The following is a 26969-nucleotide window of genomic DNA, read 5'->3' as shown; positions in this document are numbered from 1 at the left end:
TGTTTGCATTTTTTGCAGTTTTTTCCTGTCATTGATATCTAGTCTCATGGTGTTGTGGTCTGAGAAGATGCATGATATAATTTCATTTTTCTTGAATTTACCGAGGTTTAATTTGTGACCCAAGAAGTGATCTCTCCTGGAAAATGTTGTGTGTGCACTTGAGAAGAAAGTGTATTCTGTCATTTTTGGATGGAATATGCTATAAATATCCATTAAGTTGAGATGGTCTAATGTGTCATTTAAAGCTTGTGTGTCTTTATTTTCTGTTTGGATGATCTGTCCATTGATGTAAGTGGGGTGTTCAAGTCTCCCACTGTTATTGTGTTACTGTCAATTTCCCATTTTATGGCTGTTAGCATTCGCCCTATGTATTGAGGTGTTCCTGTGTTGGGTGCATAGATATTTTCCATTGTGATATGTTCTTCTTGGATGGATTCCTTGATCATTATACAGTGTCCTTCCTTGTCTCTTGTAATAGTCTTTACTTTAAAGTCTAATTTGTCTGATATGAGTAGTGCTATGCCAGCTTTCTTTTGACTTCCATTTGCATGGAATATCTTTTTCCATCCCTTTCCTTTCAGTCTATATGTATCCCTTGGTCTGAAGTGGGTTTTTTGTAGGCAGCATATAGAAGGGTCTTGTTTTTGTATCCATTCAGCCAGCCTGTGTCTTTTGGTTGGAGTATTTAATCCATTTACATTTAAGGTGATTATTGACATGTGTGTTCCAATTACCATTTTCTTAATTGTTTTGGGTTTGTATTTGTAGGTGTTTTCCTTTTCTTGTGTTTCCTACTTAGAGAAGTTCCTTTAGCACTTGTTGTAAGGCTGGTTTGGTGGTGCTGAATTCTCTTAACTTTTGCTTGTCTGGAAAGCTTTTGATTTCTCCCTCAAATCTGAATGAGATTCTTGCTGGGTAGAGTCTTCTTGGCTGTAGGTTTCTCTCTCTCAGGACTTTCAGTATATCCTGCCATTCCCTTCTGGCCTGCAGAGTTTCTGTAGAGAGGTCAGCTGTTATCCTTATGGATTTTCCTTTATATGTTATTTGTTGCTTTTCTCTTGCTGCTTTTAATAGTTTTTCTTTGTGTTTAATTGTCGTTAGCTTGATTAATATGTGCCTTGGTGTATTTCTGCTTGGGTTTATTCTGTATGGGACTCTCCGTGCTTCTTGAACTTTGTTAATTAATTCCTTTCCCATGTTGGGGAAGTTTTCCAGCATAACCTCTTCAAATATTTTCTCAGACCCTTTCTTGTTTTCTTCTTCTTCTGGGATGCCTATAATTCGAATGTTGGTGCACTTAATGTTATCACTGAGGTCTCTGAGACTGTCTTCTATTCTTTTTATTCTTTTTTCGTTTTCCTGCTCTGTGGCGTTTATTTCTCCCATTGTATCTTCCAACTCACTTGTTCGTTCTTCAGCCCCAGTCATTCTGCTGGTTATACCATCTAGAGTGTTTTTAATTTCAGTTATTTTGTTATCCATTGCTCTTTGTTTTTCTGAGTTCTTATGAACTGTTTCTTGTACTTTATTTTGTTATCGAGATTTTGTATCATTTTTACTATCATTACTCTGAATTCTTTTTCAGGCATTTTTCGTATTTCCTCTTCATTTATTTGGTCTTGTGGGTTTTTTTTCCTGCTCCTTTGTCTGCATGGTGTTTCTTTGTTTCCTCATGGTAGTCCAAACTTTTAGAGTTGCTTGTCCCGGCAATAGAGGGGTTTATAGAAGACTGTTCATGCCCCAAACTAATGTCCGAGTGTTGGATTAAACAAATACTAAGTCTAGGAAACACATACATGTATAAAACACATAATTACTGAATCCATTAGGACAGAAGTCTCTGGAAAGACCTGACAGAAGAATCCCAGTACGCTACCAGATATTCAAAGAGAAACCCCACGGAAATTCAAAACCAAAACAGAACAAAACAGAAACAAAAGCAAAAACAAACAAACAAATAACACCTTACACATACAAACGCTAATCCAGGGAGATTTTGTAGGCTAGGATCAAATATAAAAAAGAGCTAGAGTACCACCAGTCAGAATGGAGATTCTTAGAATGAAATTAGACAATTGTACTAAGAGCTAAGATAAAGACAAAAACCTAACATGAAACACCAAGGCGGTGTGTCATCTGGAAAATAGAGCAAGGAGTCTGAGCAGATTGATAGTGTTGCTTATAAGTATGTTAAGATAAAATAAACTAAAAATGGATGGAAGACAGGGGAACAGAAGAGCGTAGTGTGACTGGAAATATGCAAATAAAAAGAAAGGAATAGAAATGTATAAAAGATAGGATGAAAGGAAGCTATGAGAGATATGTTGTCCGTACTACCAAAAACTTAGCTAGAAATAGAAGTATATAAAAAGGCAAAAAATATAAAAATAGAATAAAAAATAGAATTAAGAAAATATGTTGTAAAACTTGTAGATCCCTTAGGACTAAGATTGTAATTATTAATGGAAAAATAAAAAAGGGAGAGAAAAAGAAAAAAAAAATCCAGAACTCATCCCAGAATGGACCAGTTCAGTAGAATTGATACTAATATTTCTGTTTCTTTAGAGTCTCAGCTGTAAGTGTCCTCCTACTCGCCTTGGGTTTTTTGTATTATTCTGTGACCAGCAGAGGTTCCTTTATTGTTCGTCTGTAAGTATTGGTGTGTGGGGAGGGAGAGGGTACAGTAGTGGCTCCTTCCCCTGGGAGTGAGTGAGCAGTGGCGCACTGTTGTTTCAGTAGGGCTTGGAAGTGGCTGTTGCAGACGGACGCCGGTGGCTCAGGTGTAAACAGAAAGTCTCAGAGTTGGGCCTTTCTCAGGGTTTTTTTGTTTGTTTATTTCTCGGCAGCCTCCCTGCTGCCAGTGCTCCAAGGGGTTTTAATCTAGCCCCGCCCGAGTGCCTGAGGGTGCTTGTTATTCCTGAGCGCCTTAGGTGGCCCACAGGGGGTCCCTCCACTGCTGCTGCAGGTGCCGAAAGAGAAAGAGAGGCTATGCCCATGGCTCCTCCCCTCCGCCCATGAGCCTGCAGCATCCAGCAGCCATAGTGGCCAGGCAGCTCTCAGGGGCAAGCACTCCTCGCTGTGGGCCTCTTCCCTCCTGTCCTCTCAGTCCGTCACCTTACTGGTAACAATTTTTCTCACTCTGAATCAGCTCTCCAGTTCCCACATTCCTACTCCTGGACCCTCTGTTCAGCTGTGAATCAACGTCTCAGTCCAGGAACGCTGAGCTGCGGTGTGGACCCTCCATGTGTTTCTCACTCCCTCCCATCTGCCACAGCTCTGCCGCTTCACCCTCTTTGAGCCATCATAGATGCCTCCCTACCGGTTATGTCAGGATCCTTACAATCCTTTCTGGTGTCCGAGGTCGTGTGCTGGTGTTCAGTTGGTTCTCTATGGGAATTATTGTGTCTTTTGGTACATTCCCAATGCATCTGTGGAGAGGGATGCATTCCACACCCTCTACTTCACTGCCATCTTTTTTTTTCTTCCTAATCTACCTCATTGTTCTAACTATCAGAATCCTGAGAGAGACTGTGTATCTGGGAATCAGCCCATCTTGGACCAGTTGTTTTCCTCTGTGCTAATGGCCGTGACAGGGCATGGACCTTGGCCAGGCCTGGCCCGTGGTGGCACTGCTGGGCGCACTGCTGGGAAGGGTGTGTTCTGAGCAGGCAGCTGCAGATATGCAACAGAAGCTGTTTACATCCACAGGCCCGAATGTGCTTATCTGTAAACCTGGGCTCCTTGGGGACCAAGTGAGATGCTCCAAGTGGGAGTTCTCTGTATGCAGCCCTGCACAGCCCTGGTTCTGAATACAGCCCAGGTCCCAAGCAGGGTGGGTAGTATTGGGTCCTGCCTCCCTGTGCAGCCTTCTTCAGTTGAGCTGTAGGTAACCACCAGGAATGCTTCAGACATGCTGTGCCCATGCTCACAAAAGACCCCACCGTCAGTCCCCCTGCAATGGCACAATGCCAGGCAGTGTCCACACCCATGCTCAGCAACTGCTTTCCTCCCAGATGCACCTGTCTCCTCTGTGGTGGAACATTTCTTCTGTGTTGTGTTCCCCACCATGCTGTGCATCCTGTGAGGATGGGGATCACACCCTTTCCACCTACACTTCCCCAGTGTGAGCTGGGTGATGGTTGAATGAATGAAAATAATACATGTTTAGGAAATGAATGGGGTCTATGTGAGTTGTTACGTTAATCTTGCTGTTGTCCAGGGCACGGAGATCTGGTCGAGCCCTCTGCAGCCTGTGGCTCTGCTGAATTTGGTGACCTACCCTCAGCTGCAACTGGTTGTCACCGTGGACAAGTGGGGACTGATCAAAGTATGGAAAGCAGAGGAAGGATGTGAGCAAGCCTCTTTCTCCCTGCCTACGTACTCGTCTTCATTGGAGGCCTGTGACATTCCAGAGGGCCCCCTCCTGCTGGTGAGTGACCCGGCTCCCAGGAGTCTCTGCTGTTTCCCAGGGTCTGTGGACCTGGCACCAGACCACTGTGCCGGGTGGCACCTTGCCCTGGGGGCTGGCTGTGATTTTTTATCCACGGGCTCCTGCTTTCCTGTTTCCTGGTCCTGCTCATAGTCATTCTTCCCCTTGCAGTTCCTTCTCCCTACTGCATTCTCACCCTTCTTTCCCCCTTTTCAAGTCTCTGTGAGGGCCCAACTCAAAGGAAAATTGAGGCATGTTTGACAGAATGCAAGCATTTGCCTGAGATGATGCAGGCCTCCTGTTGTCAGGACATTTGGTTTAGAGGTGATTCTTAGGCATTGGGAGGGAGCATTTGACCACAGAGAAATAGTGAAAGTGGGTATAAGCTGTCAGATGGAGGAAGTGGCCTCCATCCTGGAGGGAAGGAGGTCTTTGAAAGTATGGGCAAGCTGGCATCCCAAATATCAAGATGAACAGACATCCAGGAAAAGTTTCATATGTAAACAGAACTAACTCTGTAAATGAACTAAGCTTGTAAACAAGAAAAGTAAGACCTGATGAAACAGATTTCATATAAACAACTCTATAGTTGTTTAAAGAAGACTTTGGAATAAGTGTAATTAACATCTCCACAGCAATTTGCGAATATATTGTACAGATGAAGAGGAAGCCACTATGATTCTCTCCTGGGAATGGTAGAGCACATGATTCACACTTACTTGTTGGTAAAGGACAATTAGAAAAATTAGAATATATATCAGGTCAGAGAGTTAAAAAGAACAAATGGTTTCTAAGCCAAGATTCAGAAGGTGGCAGAAATCAAAGTGTTGAGCTTAACACTGGGGCTGCCTTTGTTCTGGAGATGTTTACTTCAAGGCTAAGGGGATGAGCAGAGCTTTAATAGCCAAGTAGAGAAAAGTTGGAGTGCAGGGCCACCAAGGTTTGGGGCCCTGTGAAGTCTCTTACTTTGGGCAGGTTATCAAGTTGCAACCTAAGGGTGAGGGTGGTCTGAAAGTAAACGGTCCCTGCACTGGCTGCAGCTGCCCAGTTACCAGGTAGGAGTGAGTGAAAATCCTTTCTGGAGGTTAACACCTCCCAAGGCCTCTCTGTTCAAATACAGTGTTCAGCACTCAGAGCTGAGTAGGCATGTGAGATGAGATAATGTGAACTACCCAAGGCAATCTGCAGATTCAGTGCAATCCCTATCAAACTACCGATGGCATTTTTCACAGAACTAGAGCAAAAGTTTTAAAATTTATATGGAAACACAAAAGATCCTGAATAGCCAAAGCAATCTTGAGAAAGAAAAACAGAGCTGAAGGAATCAGACACCCTGACTTCAGACTATACTATAAAGCTACCGTCATCAAAACAGTATGGTACTGGCACAAAAACAGAAATACATATCAATGGAAGTGGATAGAAAGCCCAGAAATAAACCCATGCACCTGTGGTCAATTAATCTATGACAAGGGAGACAAGAATATACAATGGAGAAAAGACAGTCTCTTTGATAAGTGGTGCTGGGAAAACTGGACAGCTATGTGTAAAAGAATGAAATTAGAACATTCTCTAACACCATACACAAAAATAAACTCAAAATAGATCAAAGACTTAAATGTAAGGCCAGGCACTATAAAACTCAGAGAGAAAAATATAGGAAGAACACTCTGTGACATAAATCGCATGATCCATCTGCTAGAGTAATGGAAATAAAAACAAAATAAACATGTGGGACCTATTAAACTTTTGTTTATAATAAAATGAAAAGACAACCCACAGAATGGGAGAAAATTTTTGCAAGTGATGCAACTGACAAGGGATTAATCTCCAAAATATACAAACAGCTTATGGAATTCTCTGTCAAAAAAACCACAAACAACCCAATCAAAATATGGGCAGAAGATCTAAATAGACAATTCTCCAAAGAAGGCATACAGATGGCCAAAAACCACATGAAAAGATGCTCAGCATCACTAGTTATCGGAGAAATGCAAATCATGATGCTAAAACATCAATGAGATATCACTTCATGCTCGTCAGAATGGCCATCATCAAAAAGTCTACAAACAGTAAATGCTGTAGTGGCTGTGGAGAAGAGAACCCTCCTACTGTTGGTGGTAATGTAAATTGGTACAACCACTATGGAAAACAGAATGGAGCTTCCTTAAAAAACTTAAAATAGAGCTACCATATGACTCAGCAATCCCACTCCTGGGCATATATCTGGAGAAAACCATAATCCGAGAGGATGCACACACCCCTATGTTCATTGCAGCACTATTTACAATAGCCAAGATATGGAAGCAGCCTAAATGTCCATTGACAGAGGAGTGGATAAAGAAGATGTGGTACATGTATACAAGGAAATATTACTCAGCCATAAAAAAGAATGAAATAATGCCATTTGCGGCAACATGAATAGACCTAGAGATTATCATACTAAATGAAATGTGTCAGACAGAGAAGGACATATACCATATGATGTCACTCATATGTGGAATCTAATTAAAAAAAAAAGATACAAGTGAACTTAGTTACAAAACAGAAGCAGGCTTAATAGATATCAAAAACAAACTTATGGTTACCAAAGGGGGAAAATGGTGGGGAGGGATAAATCAGGAGCTTGGGATGAACACATGCAACTGCTATATATATGATAGATAACCAACAAGGACCTACTGTATAGCACAGGGAACTCTACCCAATATTCTGTAATAACATATATGAGAAAGAATCTAAAAAAGAATGAATATATGTATATGTATAACTGAATCACTTTGCTCTACACCTGAAACTAACACAACATTGTAAATCAACTATACTCCAATAGAAATTTAAAAAAAAAGGAGATAATGTGAACTAGGACCTGCAGGATAAGCAGCAGACAATGTCAGTAGAGCCCCAGGGGCTTCAGATATTGCAGTTAGTAGCTCTAAACACTAGCAAGCATATAGTTGCTCTGCTCAGGGAGAGAAATTTCAACAGAGAACTTAAAGCCATGAAAAATGATGTTGTAGATTTGGAAAAGAACCAAGTAGAAGGAAATTCTAGCATAGCAGAACTGAATAACAAAGGTTAGGACTCAGTGGATGAATTTAATAGCAGGACAGTTGAATCACACAAAAGCCCGGGGAGGGTGAGGGGAGCTTGTGGGCCACTGGCAGTGTTCTACTTCTTTACTTTGGTAGCAACATGAACATTTATTTTGTAATAAGTTACTGAGCTTTTTTACGTTTATGTTTTGTGCAAGTTTCCATGTGTATTATATATATCAATTAAGAAGTTAAGAATATAAAAGAATAGTGAACTGGACTATCAAAGTAATTTTCTGGAATGGAATGGGGATACCAAGAGTGGTAAATGTAGAAGAGAGGCTGAGAGATGGAGACCACTGTTTCTCAGACTTGAATGGGACGTGAATCAGTGGGGGGTCTTGTTTAAATGAAGATTCTGATTCGGTGGGTCCCTGGGGATGCCTGAGATTTTTGAGTTTTTTAGAAGCTTCTTGAGAATATTGATGCTATCAGGTCACAGAACACACTTTGAGTGGTGAGGCCATAAAGGATCCATGAAAAATTCTACTATTCGTTTCTTTGATGTCCTAAGAGTAGGTGAGGCAGGGAGGCATGAGAAACATTTGAAGAGATGATGGTACATATGTTTCCAAACTAGACTAAGGACGTTAATCCATGGAATCAGGAAGTCCCCGCAAACCCCAAGCAGGGTAAATAAAAATAAATCTGCATAGAGACCCATCAGAGTGAACTGAGATCATTGAAGACTAAGAAAAATCTATTTAGTAGCAGCAAGAGGAAATAAAACTACCTTCAGTGTAATACTAATGAAACTGCTTCAATCAAAGGGAAAGTGACCACAGATGAAATTTCAGAGAAGCAGGAAAGATTTATGAGCAAAAACTGTGGGAAATATGAGGAAATCTAAATGAGTATCAACTGTATAAAACAGCAACAACAATCCCTTATGGACTTTTAACTATATATAGAAGTAAAATGTGTGACTTTAGCATTTAGGTTAGGAGCAGTTTATGAAGAATTGAACGGTCTAAGCTCCTTAAATTGTCCAAGAAGATTAAACATACCAATTAGCCTGCGTTAAATTGGCAGATGAAGGGAAGTTCTTTGGGGTGACTTGCTCAGGAGCTCAGTATTGTGTGAAATGAGAGTCTTGGTCACTGTAGGTAATGCCTGGGTCTGCAAAGTGGATAGAGGTGCCTGGTATATGTGGAGACATGTGTGACCGTCATTAATATTTGGGATGTCTGGGGGGCAGGAGGTCCTGAGGTCTTCATCCCAAAGGGGGAAACCTTGGATAAGAATTTAGTTTCTGCATTCACTGGCCACATGGCCACACCACATGGCCTGAGAGTGTAAACATGCATGTTCAGGGCTGGTTGTTGGCTGGGCATTGAGGGCTAAGCTGACTGCCTGGAGGTTAACCATTTGTGTGGACTGTTGGGTCCTTCCTCTATCAGGGATACCTGGTTAAGGTACAGGCAGCAGCACTGCTCTGGTGGACCACATGGCATGGGGTGGTGGCAGTGCTATCTATACAGTGTGAGAATTCCTTTTCTTATCTACTCAAAGCGTGGCCTACTCTAGTGTCATTGCCTGTGGCAAGGGTCTGAGGACAATGGGAAGCTGCTTCCTCCTGCACCAGATGACCAGGCCTGCCTTCACCCTGAAGGTGTCATTTCTGTCTTAGCAAGGAGGCTTTAGTGGCTTTGCAGAGCCTGCAGGATGCTACCTCCACCTCCTGAGGCACAATACCTACCTGACAACAAAGAGTCATGGGTTCTGGACCTGTGATCACCTCTGTCACCACAAGAGCCCAGATATAACTATAACTTTCACTTTGATCGTGTGTTGTGCATGGCCGAGGTTGGCAGATTTTATACCAGAATGACTGATTTTCTTGAGGTTGCCCTGTTGGAGGATGGGGCAGGATCAATCCCTAACCAAAATTTGGCTCAAATTTTGGAGACTGCTGACTACACATGTACCAACAGCGTACGGAAAAGAGTATTCCCCCAAAATTCAGGTCTGCCCAGGGCCTCAAAATGTGACCTTCTTCGTCCTTCCTTGGAAATGGTGCATTTGCCATATATTTAAGGATCTCAAGATGAAATCATCCTAGATTTAGTTTGGGCCCTTAATCTAACAAGTGGTATCTTTATAAGAAGAGGAGAGGACACACACACACACACACACACACACACACACACACACACACACACACACACACAGAAGCCATGTGTAGACACTACAGACATTGGGATGTGCTGTTACAAGCCAAGGAAAGCCCTAGAGCCTTCAGAGGAAGCATAGCCCTGCTGGCACCTTGATTTCAGACCTATAGCCTCCAGAACTGTGAGAGAATAAATTTTTGTTTTTATAAGTCACCTTGTTTTGTTACTGCACTCCTAGGAAACTAATGCAAGACTCATCTAAAAGAGAACACTTAAGGATGTCTGGAATTAAAAGAATGAGAAAATGATGGGCGTTGGAGATGCTAATCAGAAGCTAGCTAACACAGCTAGTAATGTTAGATGAGAAGACGAGATGATAAAAGTCTTTACTATATCTTAGCAGTCATTTCAGAATAATAATTAGATCAACCTCCCAGGAAGATACAGCAAGGCTAATTTTTGCTTTGTAGGTTTTTTTGTTTATTTTGGTTTTGGTTTTGGTTTTGTTTTTTGTTTTTTGCGTTTTGTTGTTGTTGTTGTGTTTTGTTTTTTTGTGTGTGTATGTTTTTGTTGGTGGTGGTTTTATTTATTTATTTATTTTGGCCACGCCATGCAGCACGTGGGATCTTAGTTCCCTGACCAGGGATTGAACCTGCGCTCCCTGCAGTGGAAGCTCAGAGTCCTAACCACTGGACTGCCAGGGAAGTCCCTGGCAAGGCTAATTTTTAATGCACCTCCAAAATATAGCCTAAAATATATATCAAGCAAAAATGTGTGGAATTTCAAACAGAAATGGCCAAAGCTATGAGCAGAGGAGAAATTTCTGTTACCTGGCTAAAGAGAGATGATCTGGGTGGACCCACACGCATTCCATGAGCACTTTAAAAGCAGACAGTTTTCTCTGGCTGGTCACAGAAGGGGAAGTCAGAGAAGCGAGGGCACAGGGGCCTTACGTGCTAGCTGCCAGGCTGTTAGTGGGCCTGGGAATGAGAATAATCTCTGCCAACAGCTAGCGGGCGGGGAAACCTCAGTTCTGCAGCCACAATGTCCTGAACTGCCAACAACCTGAATGGGCCCCCAAATGAGAAGCCAGCACCCTGCCACCTTGACTCGGCTTTGTGTGACTTTTTCTCTGTCCCAAGGGTTATTTGGAAGTTGTTCTACATGTAGGTCAGTGGCTCATTTCAAGTTAAATTCTATTTGTGTACAAGGTCCATTTACCAAACCCAGGCGGCAGTGGGAGTCAGGGGGACAAGATTGTAAAGTCGGAAAGAGTGTGATTTTATGCTGTGGTTTAAAATTAGAATTTTGGAATGACATGTTTTTTCTTGTCAGAGTAAGTCCTACAAAGTAAGGACAGGGCTGACAGATTTTATATTCCTCCTGGGTTATGGTGAGACCGCCGACCTCACAGCTGTCAGTTACTTCTCACGAGGTATGCAGTAAATTCAACCTCCTGTGACAGACATCTTACAATGAAAGAATACAATGCACCAAACTAATTATTTTGTTTTTTGAAAATTTTTTAAAGAAATTTTCTCTGTTTATTTACTGACTGCATTGGGTCTTTGTTGCTGCATGTGGGCTTTCTCTAGTTGTGGTGAGTGGGGGCTGTTCTTTGTTGTGGTGCACAGGCTTCTCATTGTGGTGGCTTCTCTTGTGGAGCACCGGCTCTAGGCATGAGGGCTCAGTAGATGTGGCTAGTGGGCTCTAGAGTGCAGGCTTAGTAGTTGTGGCGCATGGGCTTAGTTGCTCCGTGGCATGTGAGATCTTCCCGGACCAGGGCTCGAACCTGTGTCCCCTGCATTGGTAGGTGGATTCTTAACCACTGCGCCACCAGAGAAGTCCCTTAATATTAGTTTTTAAAATCAGGATTGAATGTTGAATTTTGTGAAAGGCTTTTTCAGCATGGAGATATAGGATTTTCTCCTTAGTTCTATTGTTATGGTGAAATATTGGATTTTTAAAATATGTCATCCATGCATTTCCTTTTAATGTACTGATGTATTTTAAATGCTGATATTTTATTAGGATTTTGGATCTGTGTATGTGAGATTGTTCTGTAGTTCTTCTTTGGGGACTTTCCTTTATCAGGGTTACATATAAAGGCTCTGCTTTCTTCATGAAAGAAATCTGAACATTTTTCTTCTTTTTTAATGCTTTGGAACAATTTAAGTTACATTGAAATTACATACTTTTCAGTTTGGTAGAATTAATCTTTGACATCATCTGGTGCTGGATACTTTTTTGTCTGGTAGTTTTCTCTCTCTCATCTATGGAAATTGGTCTGCTCAAGCCTTTCTGTCTCTGCTGGGATCAATTTTGATATATTGTATTTTTCTAGGGAACTGCCCAATATATCCAAGTTTTCAATTTTTTATGCACACAATTGTCTAGGATATTCTCTTAAGGTTTTTTTTTCTTTAAATTTCCTCTATTTGAACATTTGTTTCCCTCTTGTCATTTCTTCTTGTATATAAGACCTTTCTCCCATTTTTTTGTGATTATATTAGCTAGTGCCTTGTCTGTTTTATTTAATATTGCTATTGATTTCTAGTTTTATATCACTGTGATTAGAGAATATTGTTTGTATTACTTTGCCATACATAACTTATTAAGTTTTCTTTGTGACTCTATATTCAGTTTTTGTAAATGTCCGTGTGTGCTTGCAAGGGCAGTGTGTTCTCCATTATTGGGTGCAAAGGTCCAAATATAGTCATTTTTTTTTATTAGAGTATTATTGGTTTACACTGTTGTGCCAGTTTCTGCTGTACAACAAAGTGAGTCAGCTGTATTTATACATATGTCGCCATATCCCCTCCCTTTTGAGTCTCCCTCCCACCCTCCTCATCCCACCCCTCTAGGTCATCACCAAGCATCAAGTTGATCTCCCTGTGTTAGGCAGCAGCTTCCCACTAGCTACCTATTTTACATTTGGTAGTGTATATATGTCATTGCTATTCTCTCACCTCGTCCCAGCTTCCCCTCCCCGCCATGTCCTCAAGTCCATTCTCTACATCTGCATCTTTATTCTTGCCCTGCCACTGGGTTCATCAGTACCATTTTTTTTAGATTCCATATATATGAGTTAGCATACAGTATTTCTTTTTCTCTTTCGGCTTACACACTCTGTGTGACAGGCTCTAGGTCCAGCCACCTCACTACAAATAACTCAGTTTCATTCGTTTTTATGGCTGAGTAATATTCCATTGTATATATGTGCCACATCTTCTTTATCCATTCATCTGTTGATGGGCATTTAGGTTGCTTCCATGTCCTGGCTATTGTAAATAGTGCTGCAATGAACATTATGGTACATGTATCTTTTTGAATTATGGTTTTCTCAGGGTATATGCCCAGTAGTGGGATTGTTGGGTCATTTGGTAGTTCTATTTTTAGCTTTTTAAGGACCCTCCAAACTGTTTTCCATAGTGGCTGTACCAGTTTACATTCCCACTAACAGTGCAGGAGGGTTCTCTTTTCTCCACACCCTCTCCAGCATTTATTGTTTCTAGATTTCTTGATGATGGCCATTCTGACTGATGTGTGGTGATACCTCATTGTGGCTTTGACTTGCATTTCTCTGATGAGAAGTGATGTTGAGCATCTTTTCACATGCCTCTTGGCCATCTGCATGTCTTCTTTGGAGAAATGTCTATTTAGGTTTCCCGCCCATTTTTTGATTGGGTTGTTTTTTCAATATTGAGCTGCATGAGCTGCTTGTATATTTTGGAGATTAATCCTTTGTCAGTTGTTTCATTGATGAATATTTTCTCCCATTCTGAGGGTTGTATTCTTGTCTTGTTTATGGTTTCTTTTGCTGTGCAAAATCAATGAAGAAATAAAAAAATACCTAGAAAACAATAACAATGAAAACACAATGACCCAAAACCTATGGGATGCAGCAAAAGCAGTTCTAAGAGGGAAGTTTATAGCAATACAATCCTACCTCAAGAAACAAGAAAAATATCGAATTAGCAACCTAACCTTACACCTAAAACAATTAGAGAGAGAAGAACAAAAAACCCCCAAAGTGAGCAGAAGGAAACAAATCATAAAGATTAGATCAGAAATAAATGAAAAGGAAATGAAGGAAACAATAGCAAAGATCAATAAAACTAAAAGCTGGTTCTTTGAGAAGATTAACAAAATTGATAAACCATTAGCCAGACTCATCAGGAAAAAAAGAGAGAAGACACAAAACAACAGAATTAGAAATGAAAAAGGAGAAGTAACAACCGACACCACAGAAATACAGAAGATCATGAGAGACTACCACAAGCAACTATACGCCAATAAATTGGACAACCTGGAAGAAATGGGTAAATTCTTAGAAAAGTACAATCTTCCAAGACTGAACCAGGAAGAAATAGAAAATATGAGCAGACCAATCACAAGCACTGAAATTGAAACTGTGATTAAAAATCTTCCAACAAACAAAAGCCCAGGGCCAGATGGCTTCACAGGCGAATTCTATCAAACATTTAGAGAAAAGCTAACAAGTATTCTTCTCAAACTCTTCCAAAATATAGCAGAAGGAGAGACACTCCCAAACTCATTCTATGAGGCCACCATCATTCTGATACGAAAACCAGACAAAGATGTCACAAAAAAAGAAAATATAGATAGTTGTGTTTTCTTTTGTTCATCAATCTGAAAATCATTTTATTTGAATAAGTGAATTAAGCCATTTACACTGCACGATATCGCCTTGCGTTTTATCTCACATTTGCTATGTGATGTGGTTCATTACCAGGCTCCTTTCTCCACATCTGTTTTCTTCCTGTTTAATCTGTGTGTTGGGTTAGGGGGTGATATCTTTTGTCATATAGGCGGGTTTGTATTTTTGTTGTAGTGGTTTTCTTTATCTTAACATTGTCTCTCTCCTTTTTCCTTGGTATGGCCTGTCTCCTATTATATTTGTTAACTTTCGATGACACTCCTTTACTCCTACGGTAGTTGAATTATTCTATTTTGATCTTTCTTCTCATTTTTTAAGATGTATATTTCCAACTTTTTTGAGACCATACAGTATTTATACACTGTTCTTCCCTTGTGTCCACTTTTTTATTTAATAGCTCTTTGATCTACAGTTTAATATATTTCATAACCACAGCAGTTCTTTGGTGACCTTTTCCTTGTATCTTGTGGTTTGATGAAGCCCATCCCCTAGTCAGTTCCCGAGGAAGTGCTCAGGAATGCAGTTCTTGCATGTTTAACGCTGCTGTTCTGTAGCCTTGATGCTTGAAGGATGGCCTGGCTGGGCACTAAATCCCTGGCTCATGCTTTCCTTGAATTTTGTGGAAATATCATTCCACAGTGTATATTTCTGTTGAAAAGTCTACAGCCATCCTTATTTCTTTTGTTAGACACTGGACTTTTTAAATCAAAGGCCTAAAAGACTTTTTTGAAATATTTAAAGCGTAGTAGTTGTATTGTGACATGTCTGTGATGACCATCCCAGCTCAAATTCCCAGGATTTCTTTTATTTCCAAAAAAGTTTCATTGCACATGAATTTTAAATGTCTGTTAATTATTTAACTTTTCCTTTGTACGAAACTCACTTATGTGTTTATTAGATCTTTGCTTCTCTTCTTGGACACCTTCTCTTCGATTCTTTTTGGTTCTTGATTCCATTTTTGTTCTCTTGCTTGCAGGCCGCCTGTGCCGAAGGGGCACTCTACACGCTGATGGTGCCGCAGCTGCAGCCACTCTCCAGAGTGAACGTGTTTCCCAACAACCCCACCAGTCTCCTCTGCTCTCCTGACCGGCAGTGGGTGTTTGCATCAACCCAGAACTCAGACCTGGGCCCGAAGGTCAGTGGTGGGCTGTGTCCCTTGCCTGAGGGAGGGGCCTGGCTCTATGTATACAGGGTGACGGGTCCTGTGCCCTAGGCTTGTGGGGTGCATCTGGGGGCAGCTTCTCACGTAGGACCAAGTCCCATAGCCGTGAGGATGATGACGATGAGTCATCCGTGGCTGTTCACAGCAGTGAACCCCTTCTCAGGGCCACCAGCTGGGTTGATGGCTGTGCTGGCCTCTCCCAGGAGCCTCTACTCTTTCTAGGCTCCCATGTTGCCCACAGGTTGGAAGGGGTCAGCTGCCCAGCTGGAGACGGCAGAGTTTAGTTCTGAAGAGGTTTGGGGCCTTAGGGCCCTCCTGGTGGAAATGATCATGAGGTATTTGGTGGCCTGAGAACAGGCTTCCACAGGAGTGAGGAAGAGAGTTTCCAGGTCAGGCACAGAGGAGGTGCTGACAGCGTGGGGATAGTGTCCGTCACCTGCAGGCCCGCACACAGCTGGCCTGGGAGAGTGGCTGCCTCTGTGAGAGATTCTTGGACTCAGAGATGCTCAGCCTGGGTGCCAGGCTGAAAATTAGACCAGAGTAAAAAGTGGGCAGCTGGAGAGGGTCTTGAGACAAGGAAGGATAGAGAAAGAGAAGCAGTGGCAGAGCTGGACAGGATGGGCAGTGCTGGGACCTGGTAGCCAGGGGAGGCCAGTGGTCAGGGGGCAGCCAGAGGAGAGAGGCCACTGGATCAACAGGCAGCAACAGAGCAGTTCTGGGGGCTGAGAAGGGGTGTTTGGAGCCAGACTGCAAGGAGATAGGAAAGGAAGACAGAGGAAGACATGGGAAACAGAAGCAAGATGGTGAAATGCAGCTGCTCAAAAACAGAAAATCTGTTTATTTGATTCCCCCATTACACTGACCTCACTGGGACTGGTGTGCCAAGATGTTTCCAGCGGGGCCAGATGTGAGCTGGGGTTGACCTTGCTCCCTCTTGGCCAGATGTGAGCTGGGGTTGACCTTGCTCCCTCTTGGTCATTGTGGTCAGGAAAGGAGGGTCCACATGGGCCATCCTGTAAGACCCAGTAAGGTCACTGTGGGTGTGGGTCTGTGGAAGGGGCTTTCAGAGTGCTCCTGGGTTGAAGAAGTGCCCTCCCTCACTGGCAATGAGGAGACTTGCGGTGCTATTTTGCCAGGTGCTCCACACTCACTCCTTGCTCTGCCCGTCAGAAGACAAGCCTCCCGTCTCCGCCACTCTTCCCACCCGTCTGACACGCAGAGGCAGCCAGGCTAATGGTGATATACATAAGTGACAACGGTGTGCAGTTGGCTGTTATCACCTATGAGCTGGGGGCCAAGAAGTCCAGGGATAGAGCGGATGTTCTGGGTGAGGATGCCCATATCAGGATGGTCACCACCACTGCCTTATAGTGCTTCAAGCACAGGTTCCTCATGTTTCCTTTGGGGTACTTTTGCTTTCTTCTCAGTGAATCATAGTGACCCCACAGATGTTTTCTTGTGATTTTGTGTACTGGTGGAGTGGTTGAGTACTTGCTGTGTGTTGGGTCCTCTGCATGGCCCTGGGATTCAGACATTAGCTACTGTCCACTCTCCTCCCTTCTCTGCTTCCATTCATCCCTATCTCTTCTTTCACAATTTTATGTCAGAGTCACAGTTCTCAGCACTGAGTGCATACAGAGATGAATAAAAGCCACAACTCTCTCTTCCCTAAGGAGCTCCTAGTCTAGTAGGAAAGTAAGACCCACATCCCTCTCCTTTCCTACCACCTCTGTTTCCCAAACCCCAAATCACCCTGATAGGCCTTTCCTATGGTCCTTATCATTTTTTTCTTTTGTATTATATTCATTTGTTTTTGTGTCATCATTTGACCATAAATTTTACACTGAGCTTCCCAGCAGCCGAGGAAAAAAGGGAAATGGGATGGGTACTGTAACCCCTTGTCTGATATGAGAAAATGCATGAATTCTTCAGAAGAAGTAATTTTATTTTCCTGCTGCTAAACTCCATGAGGAAATGATCAATTTTTTTTTTAACAGGGAATGCTATACAGTATAAAAGACAGTATCTTCAACAGTAGTTTTGTCATAAATGTCACAGTTCTCATGTGGCCATTTCTTACATCAACGTGTTTTAGATGAGGAAGGGTAGAACACAGGGTGGAAGCCTCATCCCTGGATAGCGCTGTGTGCCAGATACTGTCACTTTCACATGCATATGGCCTTGAACCTTTACAGCCCCTGTGAGGCTGTAATCAGCATCAAAATCAGCAGTTTAGAGCCGATGACCGGGAGGCGATGACCGGGAGGCAATGACCGGGAGGCGTAGGGGAGTAAATGCATGGGTCCGGACTGAATGCAGGTGGGACCACAAAGTTGTTGTTGTTTTCATTATGCCACATCATCTTATGTGAGGCGTGTCTATTCCAGACCCCAGCTGCTCCTAAGAAATGACAGTCTGTGTGTTTTTATTTCAAAAAGTACAACAGATCGCAAGTTTCCTGCTGCCAGACACCATGATGCCTCCTCACCTCATGAAGGGCCATGGCTTTCAGGTGATCCTGCTCGTGTCCAGATCGGAGCTGGTTCTCTTCACCATACACAGCCTGCAGCTGGCAGCCTTTCAGGACCACCAGAGGCCTATCACGTCCACGTGGGTGGTGAGTGTGGTGCCCTGCCCGCCTGCCTGCCTCTCAGCTCCATGCTTTGGAGCCCACGTCCCTGCCTCACTTGGTTTTCCATTTCAAGGACCAGAGTCGAGTCGTCACCTCTTCCTTCGACCTCTCCTTGCGAGTCTACGTGTGGAAAAAGGAAAATAAATTTCCTGTCCTCAAGAGCTGCTATCATTTGCTTGGTGGGTCGCACAGATGGGCCAGGTAATTGCTTCTGATTTTTAAAATGTTACGTGTATGATGGCCTCTCCTGGCCTCCCAGCAGGAGGATGCCATTGGAAAGGATGTGAATGGGACTTGGCGTCTTGGCCCAGCCTGCCCCTCACTATCTGGGGACCTGAGGCAAGTCATTGCTGATATTCATCCACTGTTTTATAGAAAGAAGCTACGCTGTGCATCATCTACATTATCTCCTTTAATGTACAAAACCACCACCTGCAGTTAGCGTCACCCACATTTCCCAGATGAAACAGAGGCTCAGAGATGTAGCTGTTTTGCCCAAAGACCCACAGGGATGCATAGTGGAGCCCAGGGTGGGCTTTGATGCAGCCCTGCAGCCCGGCTCTTACCTCCCCTCCGTAACCCGCACAATCCCAGAGCCATTTACCATACCCAGGGGGAGTCAGTGGGGGCAAGATTGTAAAAGTGAGAAAGAATGCGCTTTTGTGTTGTGGTTTAAAATTAGAATTTTGGAATGACTTATGTTCCTTCTTGTCAGAGTAAGTCCTACAAAGTAAGGACAGGGCTGACAGATGTTATACTCCCCCTGGGTTATGGTGAGACCACTGACCTCACAGCTGTCAGTTACTTGTCACGAGGTATGGGGTAAATTCAGCTTCCCGTAACAAACATCTCACAGTGTTAAATGAAAAAATACAATGCCCCAAACTAAATATTTTTAAAATTAAAGATTTCTATAACAAACCTACCTAGTTTCTGAGTTTGCGAGCCCTAATGCTCCACCTCCACACTGCAGGCCGTGAAGTGCTGTATTTTTCCTACTTATCACCCCGATATGTTGCTACTTACTCTCCCCTGCACTCGGGATAGGTGGCCTTGCTGGGCTGTTTCTGCGTTTGGCCACAGGCCAGCCTTTGTGAAGCAAAGCCCTCAGGCCAGTGGCTACACTCCCCACAAGCACTCATGACTCCTCAGTAATGATTTTCTCCCTCCAGTGGCAGGAAAACCTTTCCTCTTCTAAGGGAGACATCCGTGCAGATACTTGTTGCCGCTGGAAAGAGGCCACTGAAGAGGTTGCCAGGGCCCTGGCCAGCTCACCCTTCACGGGTTTGTGTGCTGATGTTGGCCTCCAAGATGTGATTTTTTTTTCTTTCCTTTTTTATACATGTCTTTAAAGAATTCTTACATCATTACTGAATGGTTAGAATATCTTTTCACTGAAGTAACACTTGTCAACTTAACAAGGAAGGAGCACTTCTAGAAACTTCTTTCTTACATGTTGTTTTTTTTTTAAAGGTCTTTATTGGAATATAATTGCTTTACACTGCTGTGCCACCCTTTGAGGTACACCAGAGTGAAGCAGCTGTACTTATACATGTTATCCCCATATCCCCTCCCTTCTGCGACTCCCTCCTACCCTCCCCACCCCGGCCCTCTGGGTTATCACCCATCATCAAGTTTCTCTCCCTATGTTATGCAGCAGCCCGCTATCTGTTTTACATTTGGTAGTGTATATATGTCAATGCTACTCTATCACTTTGTCCCAGCTTCCCCTTCACCCTCCACCCCATGTCCTCAAGTCCTTTCTTCACATCTGCATCTTCATTCTTGCCCTGTCACTGGGTTCATCAGTACCATTTTTTTAGGTTCCATATATATGAGTTAGCATATGTTTACATGTGTTTTTAAACACTGCACTACATGCATTACGCAAAGCAAAACTTTCATTCACTGAAATTATACTCGTGGTGAGCATGTAGCAGAGTTAGAAACTTCTTTTTTACAGGTATTTGTAAACTGCACTACCTGCACTATAGGATGGTAAACTCATCCATTCACTGAAATGACTGTTCTCGATGTGAGTAGCACACTTAGAAGCATCTTCTGAGAAATGTGCTTTAATCAGAACCCTAGAATGGATTACAGTCTTGAATTACACTTTCCTGATTCATCACAGAGTCCTCGAGAAATCCTTAGTTGATTGAATGAGTGGTAATTTCTCTTTGGGAGTTTCATTTGGCAATCATAGACCCAGTGGTCTTGCTTCTTGCTGTTCCCTGCAAGACAGGCAGCCATGGACTGCATTTCCTCTCTCTTTTCCAGCACCTTATTGAATGCTGTAGGAGATAACGAGTACTTTTTAGGAGCTTTTCGGTTTCCTAAAGTGTTATCATCTGTGAACATGTATTCTGATTCTCCAAAGAAAACGGGTGTGTTAAACATAAATTTAACAACAACCTCGCAGCGTACCCCTGGGAGAAATAAAACATATGTCTGCATGTGGCTACAAAGACTTGACTGTTCTTAGCAGCTCTGTTCAGAATACCCCGAAAGTGCAGACAGTGCAAATGTCCATCAGCAGGTGAATGGATAAACCCACAGGGGAATGTTATTCAGCCATAAAGAGGAACGGTGCATTGACACACACTTGACATGGGTGAACTGCAAAAGCATGGTGCCAGTGAAAGAAGTCAAAGGTATAAGATCACGTATTGAATGATTCCATTAATGTGGTACATCCAGAAAATCTGTGGGAACAGAAGGTAAGTTACTGGCTGCCCGGGGTTGGGAGCCATTATTGCAAATGACTATGACAGATCTTTTTGGGCTGATGGAAATATTCTTAAACTGGTTTTTGGTGATAGTTACACAGTTCTGCAAATTTAGTAAAAATCAGTTGAGGGGGGAGAAAGACTAAGACGAAGTCTCTAAAGAGAAAAAGAAAGAAGACAGGTGCTAGTTCAACCTTCTGTGCTAACAAACCACAGAGACTTCTGGCTGCCGTACCATCTCAGGGAGCACCTGTCACCCTGCTTCTTGCTCAGCCCCACATAGACCAGCCAATGCTGCAGTTTTCTGACGTAGTCTGGAAACTGTCGTATTCCAGTCTTGATGTTAAATTCTAAATTGAATAGAACTTCAGTTGCTGCTTAAAGACACTCAGTAAATCAGCATAGAATTTACGTTGAAAGATATTTCATGAAAGCCAAAGCAGAAATATTTCAGAAGCAACCTATAGACAAAAACTGGGCTTCTGTAGGGAACTCAGGAAGTTCCTTCTCTAGTTTTTTTGTTTGTTGGTTTGATTCAGTTCTCTATACACTTGCTTCATTTTTCTCTTGTGCAATAGAACAGCATTGTATGTTTGTGGAAAAATGAGGGCCCCATTGGCTCCTGCATTTACGTCTCCTTCACTGAGACTGGTTAGGAAATGATAGTACTTCTAAATTCTGGAGAAATGACTCTGACTTGCCCAGATTGGATGAGGTGCCTTCCACTCCTGTATCAGGAGACGTTTCTAGAGTAGCTGGAATCATTGTGATTCAGGCAGCTACTATCAGGAGGACCTAGAACTGATCACGCTCAAGTACGTGGTGATTTTTGCTAATTCATACAAATGAACGTAAGTCCTCAAGTCAGAGCCCAGAGTAAACACGGATGGGGTGGACTGGGTGGAAAAGGTACGAGGTTACACTCCATCTTCCTGTAAAAGCTTTGACACTTAAACATTTGTCCTTTTCTCAAGTTAACACACAGCATGTCCCTTCCCTTCGCAGTGGATCTACTCATGTGGAAAGCAACAGTATGAGCATTGTAGGCGTGGAAGCCAGAAACATCGGAACGAGTATTCTAAGATCATATTACTTCAAAGTGCAGTGTGGCTGAGATGACTGCATCAACTGAAGATGATCAGGACATCTGATGAGGAACTTGTCTGCATACAAAGCCTAAAGTAATTAATGCATGAACATTGGGAAAGGAAGTAGTAATCCTCAAATACTATGGGCCACACACTGTGTGATGTGACTTTATTTTTAAATCCTGGCAAGAAGGCAACGAAATGGGTATTATTGTCTCTATTTTTCAGACAAAGAGCATGAAATATAACAGAAGAGTAGTTAACCCATTGTTATTCCATTTTCCAGCTATCAAGCAAGCTGCCCGGAGGTTATTCAGATATCAAGTAGCCACGAGGGGTGAGTGCAAGACTTTGGGTGCTAGAAAGCCCAGGTTTAAAGTACTGGGATTGCAACATAATTGTTTTTTGTTGTCCTAATATGTAACTAAGGAAACCTTTTTTATCTTCCTCGTCCCTGTTGTGCCCTAGACACACACTAGTGAACGGTTCTCACTGTCATACACGTGAGTGGTGTGGCGCCACGTTGCATAGCTGCAGGGATGCCGCTTTGTGTTTTGTGACAGTGGCGCCCCTGGATTTGGTCCACAAGGAAGCCCTGGCTAGTTTAGTGCATGTATCTTTAGAGTTCTTAATTGCAGGCAGCAGGAACAGCAAGCTGGCTCACTAACACCAAAAATGGAATTTATTGGAAAGAAATAGAGTACAGCACTGGGTCAGTGTGCAGGCTTGAGAAACAGACTTGACACCAAGGGAAGCCGGGCAGCAGGCAGCCACCAGGGCCTGCTTCAGCGAGGCCTGGCCTAGGCCGTCCCTGGCTCTGCCGCTCGCAGCACCATTTCCCCTCTGGCTCCACCGTGTTGCTGCCACTGTCCTCCCATCGCTGTCACTGAACAGGCATCACTGCCACCAGCTGGAAACTTCCCAGCTGCCCCTGAGGAAGTGTGATTCTTTGACACTGTAGCGGGGCGGGGTGTGTGTGTGTGTGTGTGTGTGTGTGATTTGCTGACCTGGGTCACATGCCCACATCATCAAGTCCAGGATGGGAGAGTCTGCCCCTTCAGCTCTAATAGTAGTTACTGCCAACCAAGACTCACACAATGAAAAATTCCTCAAAAATAGGAAATAAGGATTAAAAACCTCTTTATTACATTCTAATACTGTGGCTGCCCAATACCCAATATATGCTATTTCCTGTATTTGCCTTTTAACAACAGTTTTTTGGCCTAACAGTATCTATATCCTACGTAGCCAACTCCAGATGCAGTCATTTCCCCCAAAGGAGAAAATCTAAGGCTTTTTTCTTTCTTTCTTTCCTTTTTTTTTTTTAGTCTGAGGTGAGGTTTATTTTGGAGTTATTTTATTTTATAAATTTATTTCCTTATTTATTGGCTGCATTGGGTCTTCATTGCTGCACACGGGCTTTCTCTAGTTGCGGCGAGTCAGGGCTGCTCTTCATTGTGGTGCATGGGCTTTCTCATTGTGGTGGCTTCTTTTGTTGTAGAGCACAGGCTCTAGGCTCTTGGGCTTCAGTAGTTGGGGCACGTGGGCTCAATAGTTGTGGTGCATGGGCTTAGTTGCTCCTCAGCATCTTCCTGGAGCAGGGATCAAACCTGTGTCCCCTACATTGGAAGGCAGATTCTTAACCACTGCGCCACCTAGGAAGTCCTTGGAGTAATTTTAGATTTACAGAAAAGTTGCAAAGACAGTACAGAGGATTCCCATATGCCTTTTACCCGTAATGTATTAACCTTGCATGACCGTGATACATTTGAAAACTCAAGGTCTTTGTTAGCTCTGGAAACTGGCATCAAGTCAGAACTCTTAGGGGTGTGTGTCTCTCTTTTAGTTCTATCATAGTTTTGCTTACTGTTCCAAAGCAGTGGGGAAAGGGGAAGGAGATGAGAAATTAGCTGAAATAAATGCACACACACACACACACACACGACACAGCAAGAAAGGATATAGCTGTTCAGAAGGTGAAGGGAAAATTCAGGTAAATTGAGATATAGGGAGGTTTGCTGAAGACACAGGGGGAGGAGTTGGGGTGTCGGCAAGAGATTGGGGACCAGACAAGGGAATGTTGAGTGTATGGGTCCACCTGAGAAGCTTGGAGACACAATGGCTAGGAAAGCAGTTCTGGTCATTTCTTAGGGGAAGGCAACTAATCAGGTCCAGGCACTCTGTCCTCAGCTGCAACATTAGAGGGGTGTCATGTCTGGGGATGGCAGCCCTACCCAAGAACATGTGCAACTCTAGGGATCCCTGTTTTGGGTGTGTGGAGAGTCTTGGTAAGGGAGTCTTTATGGGAACACAGGAAGCTCTGGGGGATTTTGTGAATCTTGCTGAGGGTGAGTCCTGAGTCTGGCAGATGGGCTGTCATTAGGAAAACATGACCTGCTGAGGTGTGGTGCCATGGCTGCAGGAAGAGGCCCTTAGAAAGTACGCCATGCTTTCAAGCCTCTAGATCCAAGCCCTGAAGGCTTGTTCTCCAGCATGCAGGGGGCACTGTGCCACTGGAGGAGCGTGAGGACCTAAGTGGTCCTCCTTGAGTCCTTCAGAAGCAGGCACATCTCTGTGAGATCTTCCATGCATTCCTGGTGTAGCCCAAGATAGTCTGTATTAATTGGAAAAAAAGTTCCCTAGTATTTGGCCACAAGTCAAGTCTTAACAATTTGCAAAATACTAATTGCTAACCATAATTCAATAATTCCTTTTTAATCGAGTCCCTTTGAATACACACACACACACACACACACACGTGTGTGCACACACACGATTTAAAATAATTGACAAATTAAGTAGAAATTATAAAAATCTCAATAAAATAGAGATAGAAGATAGTTTTCTTAACTCAATAAAGGAATCTAAAAAAATTACAGCAAACATGCATAATGATCATGGGGAACACTTTCGCTGGTGTTAGGAGCACGGTAAGGGTGATATCACCAGCATAATTAAGTATCGCCCTGAAAGTGCTAATAAATATAATACTTTTAGAAAACAAAACTGAGTTCTAAAAGGATAAGAGGTTTATTTACCATAATTTCTAAACAGTACAACCTCCTTTAGAAAACTAAGAAAATCAGTAGAATTAGTAAGCACGGTTCTGCATGACTGGTGAAGAGGTTATCTACCTCTTAAAATCAGTGTACTAACAATTAGAAAATATGATAGGAACAGTATTCCATTCACAATAACAGCAGAAACTATAATATCCCAGAGTAATTTTTAACAAACTTTATGGAGAAAAAACAAAGCTTTTCTAAAGAATAAAGAGATACATCCATGTTGACAGCAACTGCCAAGAAATGTGATTTACAGAACAAACCAAACCAGATCCTGAAGTATGAGATAAAATGTTCAAAATCATTAATAATCACAAGCAAATAAAACAATAATGACCCATCACTTTATTAGGCTGGTTAGAAAAGGTTGGCGGCAGGGGATGGGGGCGGGGGAGAGGAAGATGCATGATGCCAAGTGTTTGCAGGCATATGGGGATACAGGACCCTAATGACGGAGGCTGTGTCAACCCTGTTCACAGTCTGAAGGTCTTTGGCCATTCCAGTAGTGCACATCCATCCAGTGCATGTTCATGGTCACAGTTTTTCAGCTCCCCACTCTGCCCCCACCCAGTTTCCTGCTCTGGTCAACACCAAGGTTGCCTATCTGTTACTCCCTGCAATTGGCCGGAGTAGGTTTAGATGCTAAACGCCTTTATTCTGAGAGGGTCCTTCTTTGAGGTCCTAGCTCATTGTGGGACTGACTCCTGTGCACTTCCAGTTTGCAGCATCCAACACTTCGATGGCTGAGGGAAGACCGTATCTGCCCTGCAGTGTGCCTCAACCAACTGCAGAAGTGGGAATAGCTTGGTGCAGGTGAGGTGCCAACCAAGGGAGAGAGGAGAATGGCTGAGGGAATTTGAGAAAGTGTACAAGTTTGTGTCCCAACTTAGTCCACGCTTTGTACCACTCACGTCCTCCCATTATATACAACCCTCCTACTGTAATGAGGCCTGCTGTCCCCCAGGCCCCCTCTATTGAGAATGGAGACATCCTTACGCTACAAGTCGGATTAGAGACCCCAAGCTGGTGACCATTTCTGATCCGGAAGCCTATGACAAGAGTGTTAGTGCAACAAGGTAGAGTCCCCTCTGCTGGATTTCCTCCACCCAAATGAGTGCTTTGGACAGTCTGGGTTGTTTGCTTGGTGTGGTGCCCCAGCCCTTCATCCCCAAGGTGTTGGTTGTGGTTGTTTCCCGTGCTCATTGAAAGTCATTTCTGGGTATAAGAAAGATAGCCCAGCTACTTACCTCAGTTCCAGACGCACGCCACCCTACTCACATTACACACCAGCAATCTAGTCCCTGATGTTTGTCAGTTATAACCCTAATCATGATAGTCATTCCTTTCTTTGCCTGTTGGGCCATGGAAAAAGAACAGAAAGTACTCAGGTGGTAATCACAGCTTCCACTGAAGGGGAACAATTTCAGTGACTCCTGAAAGAACCGTCTCCACTCCTACCTCCAGAGGAACTAGGGCCTACAACACTGAGAGCCTAAGGTGGCATGAATGGGAAACAAAAAATAAACAAGTGGGCTGCTGGGTGTAATAACAAAAGGGCCCACCGCTATACCTGTTGGTTCTCAGACTCGTGTATTCTAGCTATAGTCACACTGTCGATCATTGGTCATTGGTTCAGAGTACATACCACATCCTGCATTGGAAGATTGTGTCCAGACGTCACTGAGTGCTGTCTCCCCCAGCCAGCACCTTAGCTGAGCCTTCAGTAAGGCCATCCCACCATTGTATCAGGCAGTTACTTGATGATGGACAAGTGACAAAGTCAATGCATTCCATAGTCATGGGCTCATTGTCACACCTCTGATGTAAAATGGGTCCTTTTGTTCTGAGGCAGTACTGTGCAAGATAGCTGGATAAGGCATTCTGCAGGTTTGGGGGGTGATGCTGGCAGAAGTATGGGCAGGGTTCATGAGGCCAGAACACTGCCCTGTGGTTAATGGTGCCAAGTCAAGAGCT

General features: G+C 43.2%; 1 pseudogene; it reads left to right on the top strand.

Annotated features, from left to right (window-relative positions):
* Positions 1–3596: 3596 nt before the first annotated feature.
* Positions 3597–21989, top strand: LOC130844467 (F-box/WD repeat-containing protein 12-like; annotated as a pseudogene).
* The last annotated feature ends 4980 nt before the right edge of the window (positions 21990–26969 follow it).

This window comes from Hippopotamus amphibius, chromosome 2, assembly GCF_030028045.1.
Source record: "Hippopotamus amphibius kiboko isolate mHipAmp2 chromosome 2, mHipAmp2.hap2, whole genome shotgun sequence".
Lineage (NCBI taxonomy): Eukaryota > Metazoa > Chordata > Mammalia > Artiodactyla > Hippopotamidae > Hippopotamus > Hippopotamus amphibius.
Note: the sequence above shows the minus strand (reverse complement) of the source record. Positions and strands in the feature narration are given on the sequence as shown.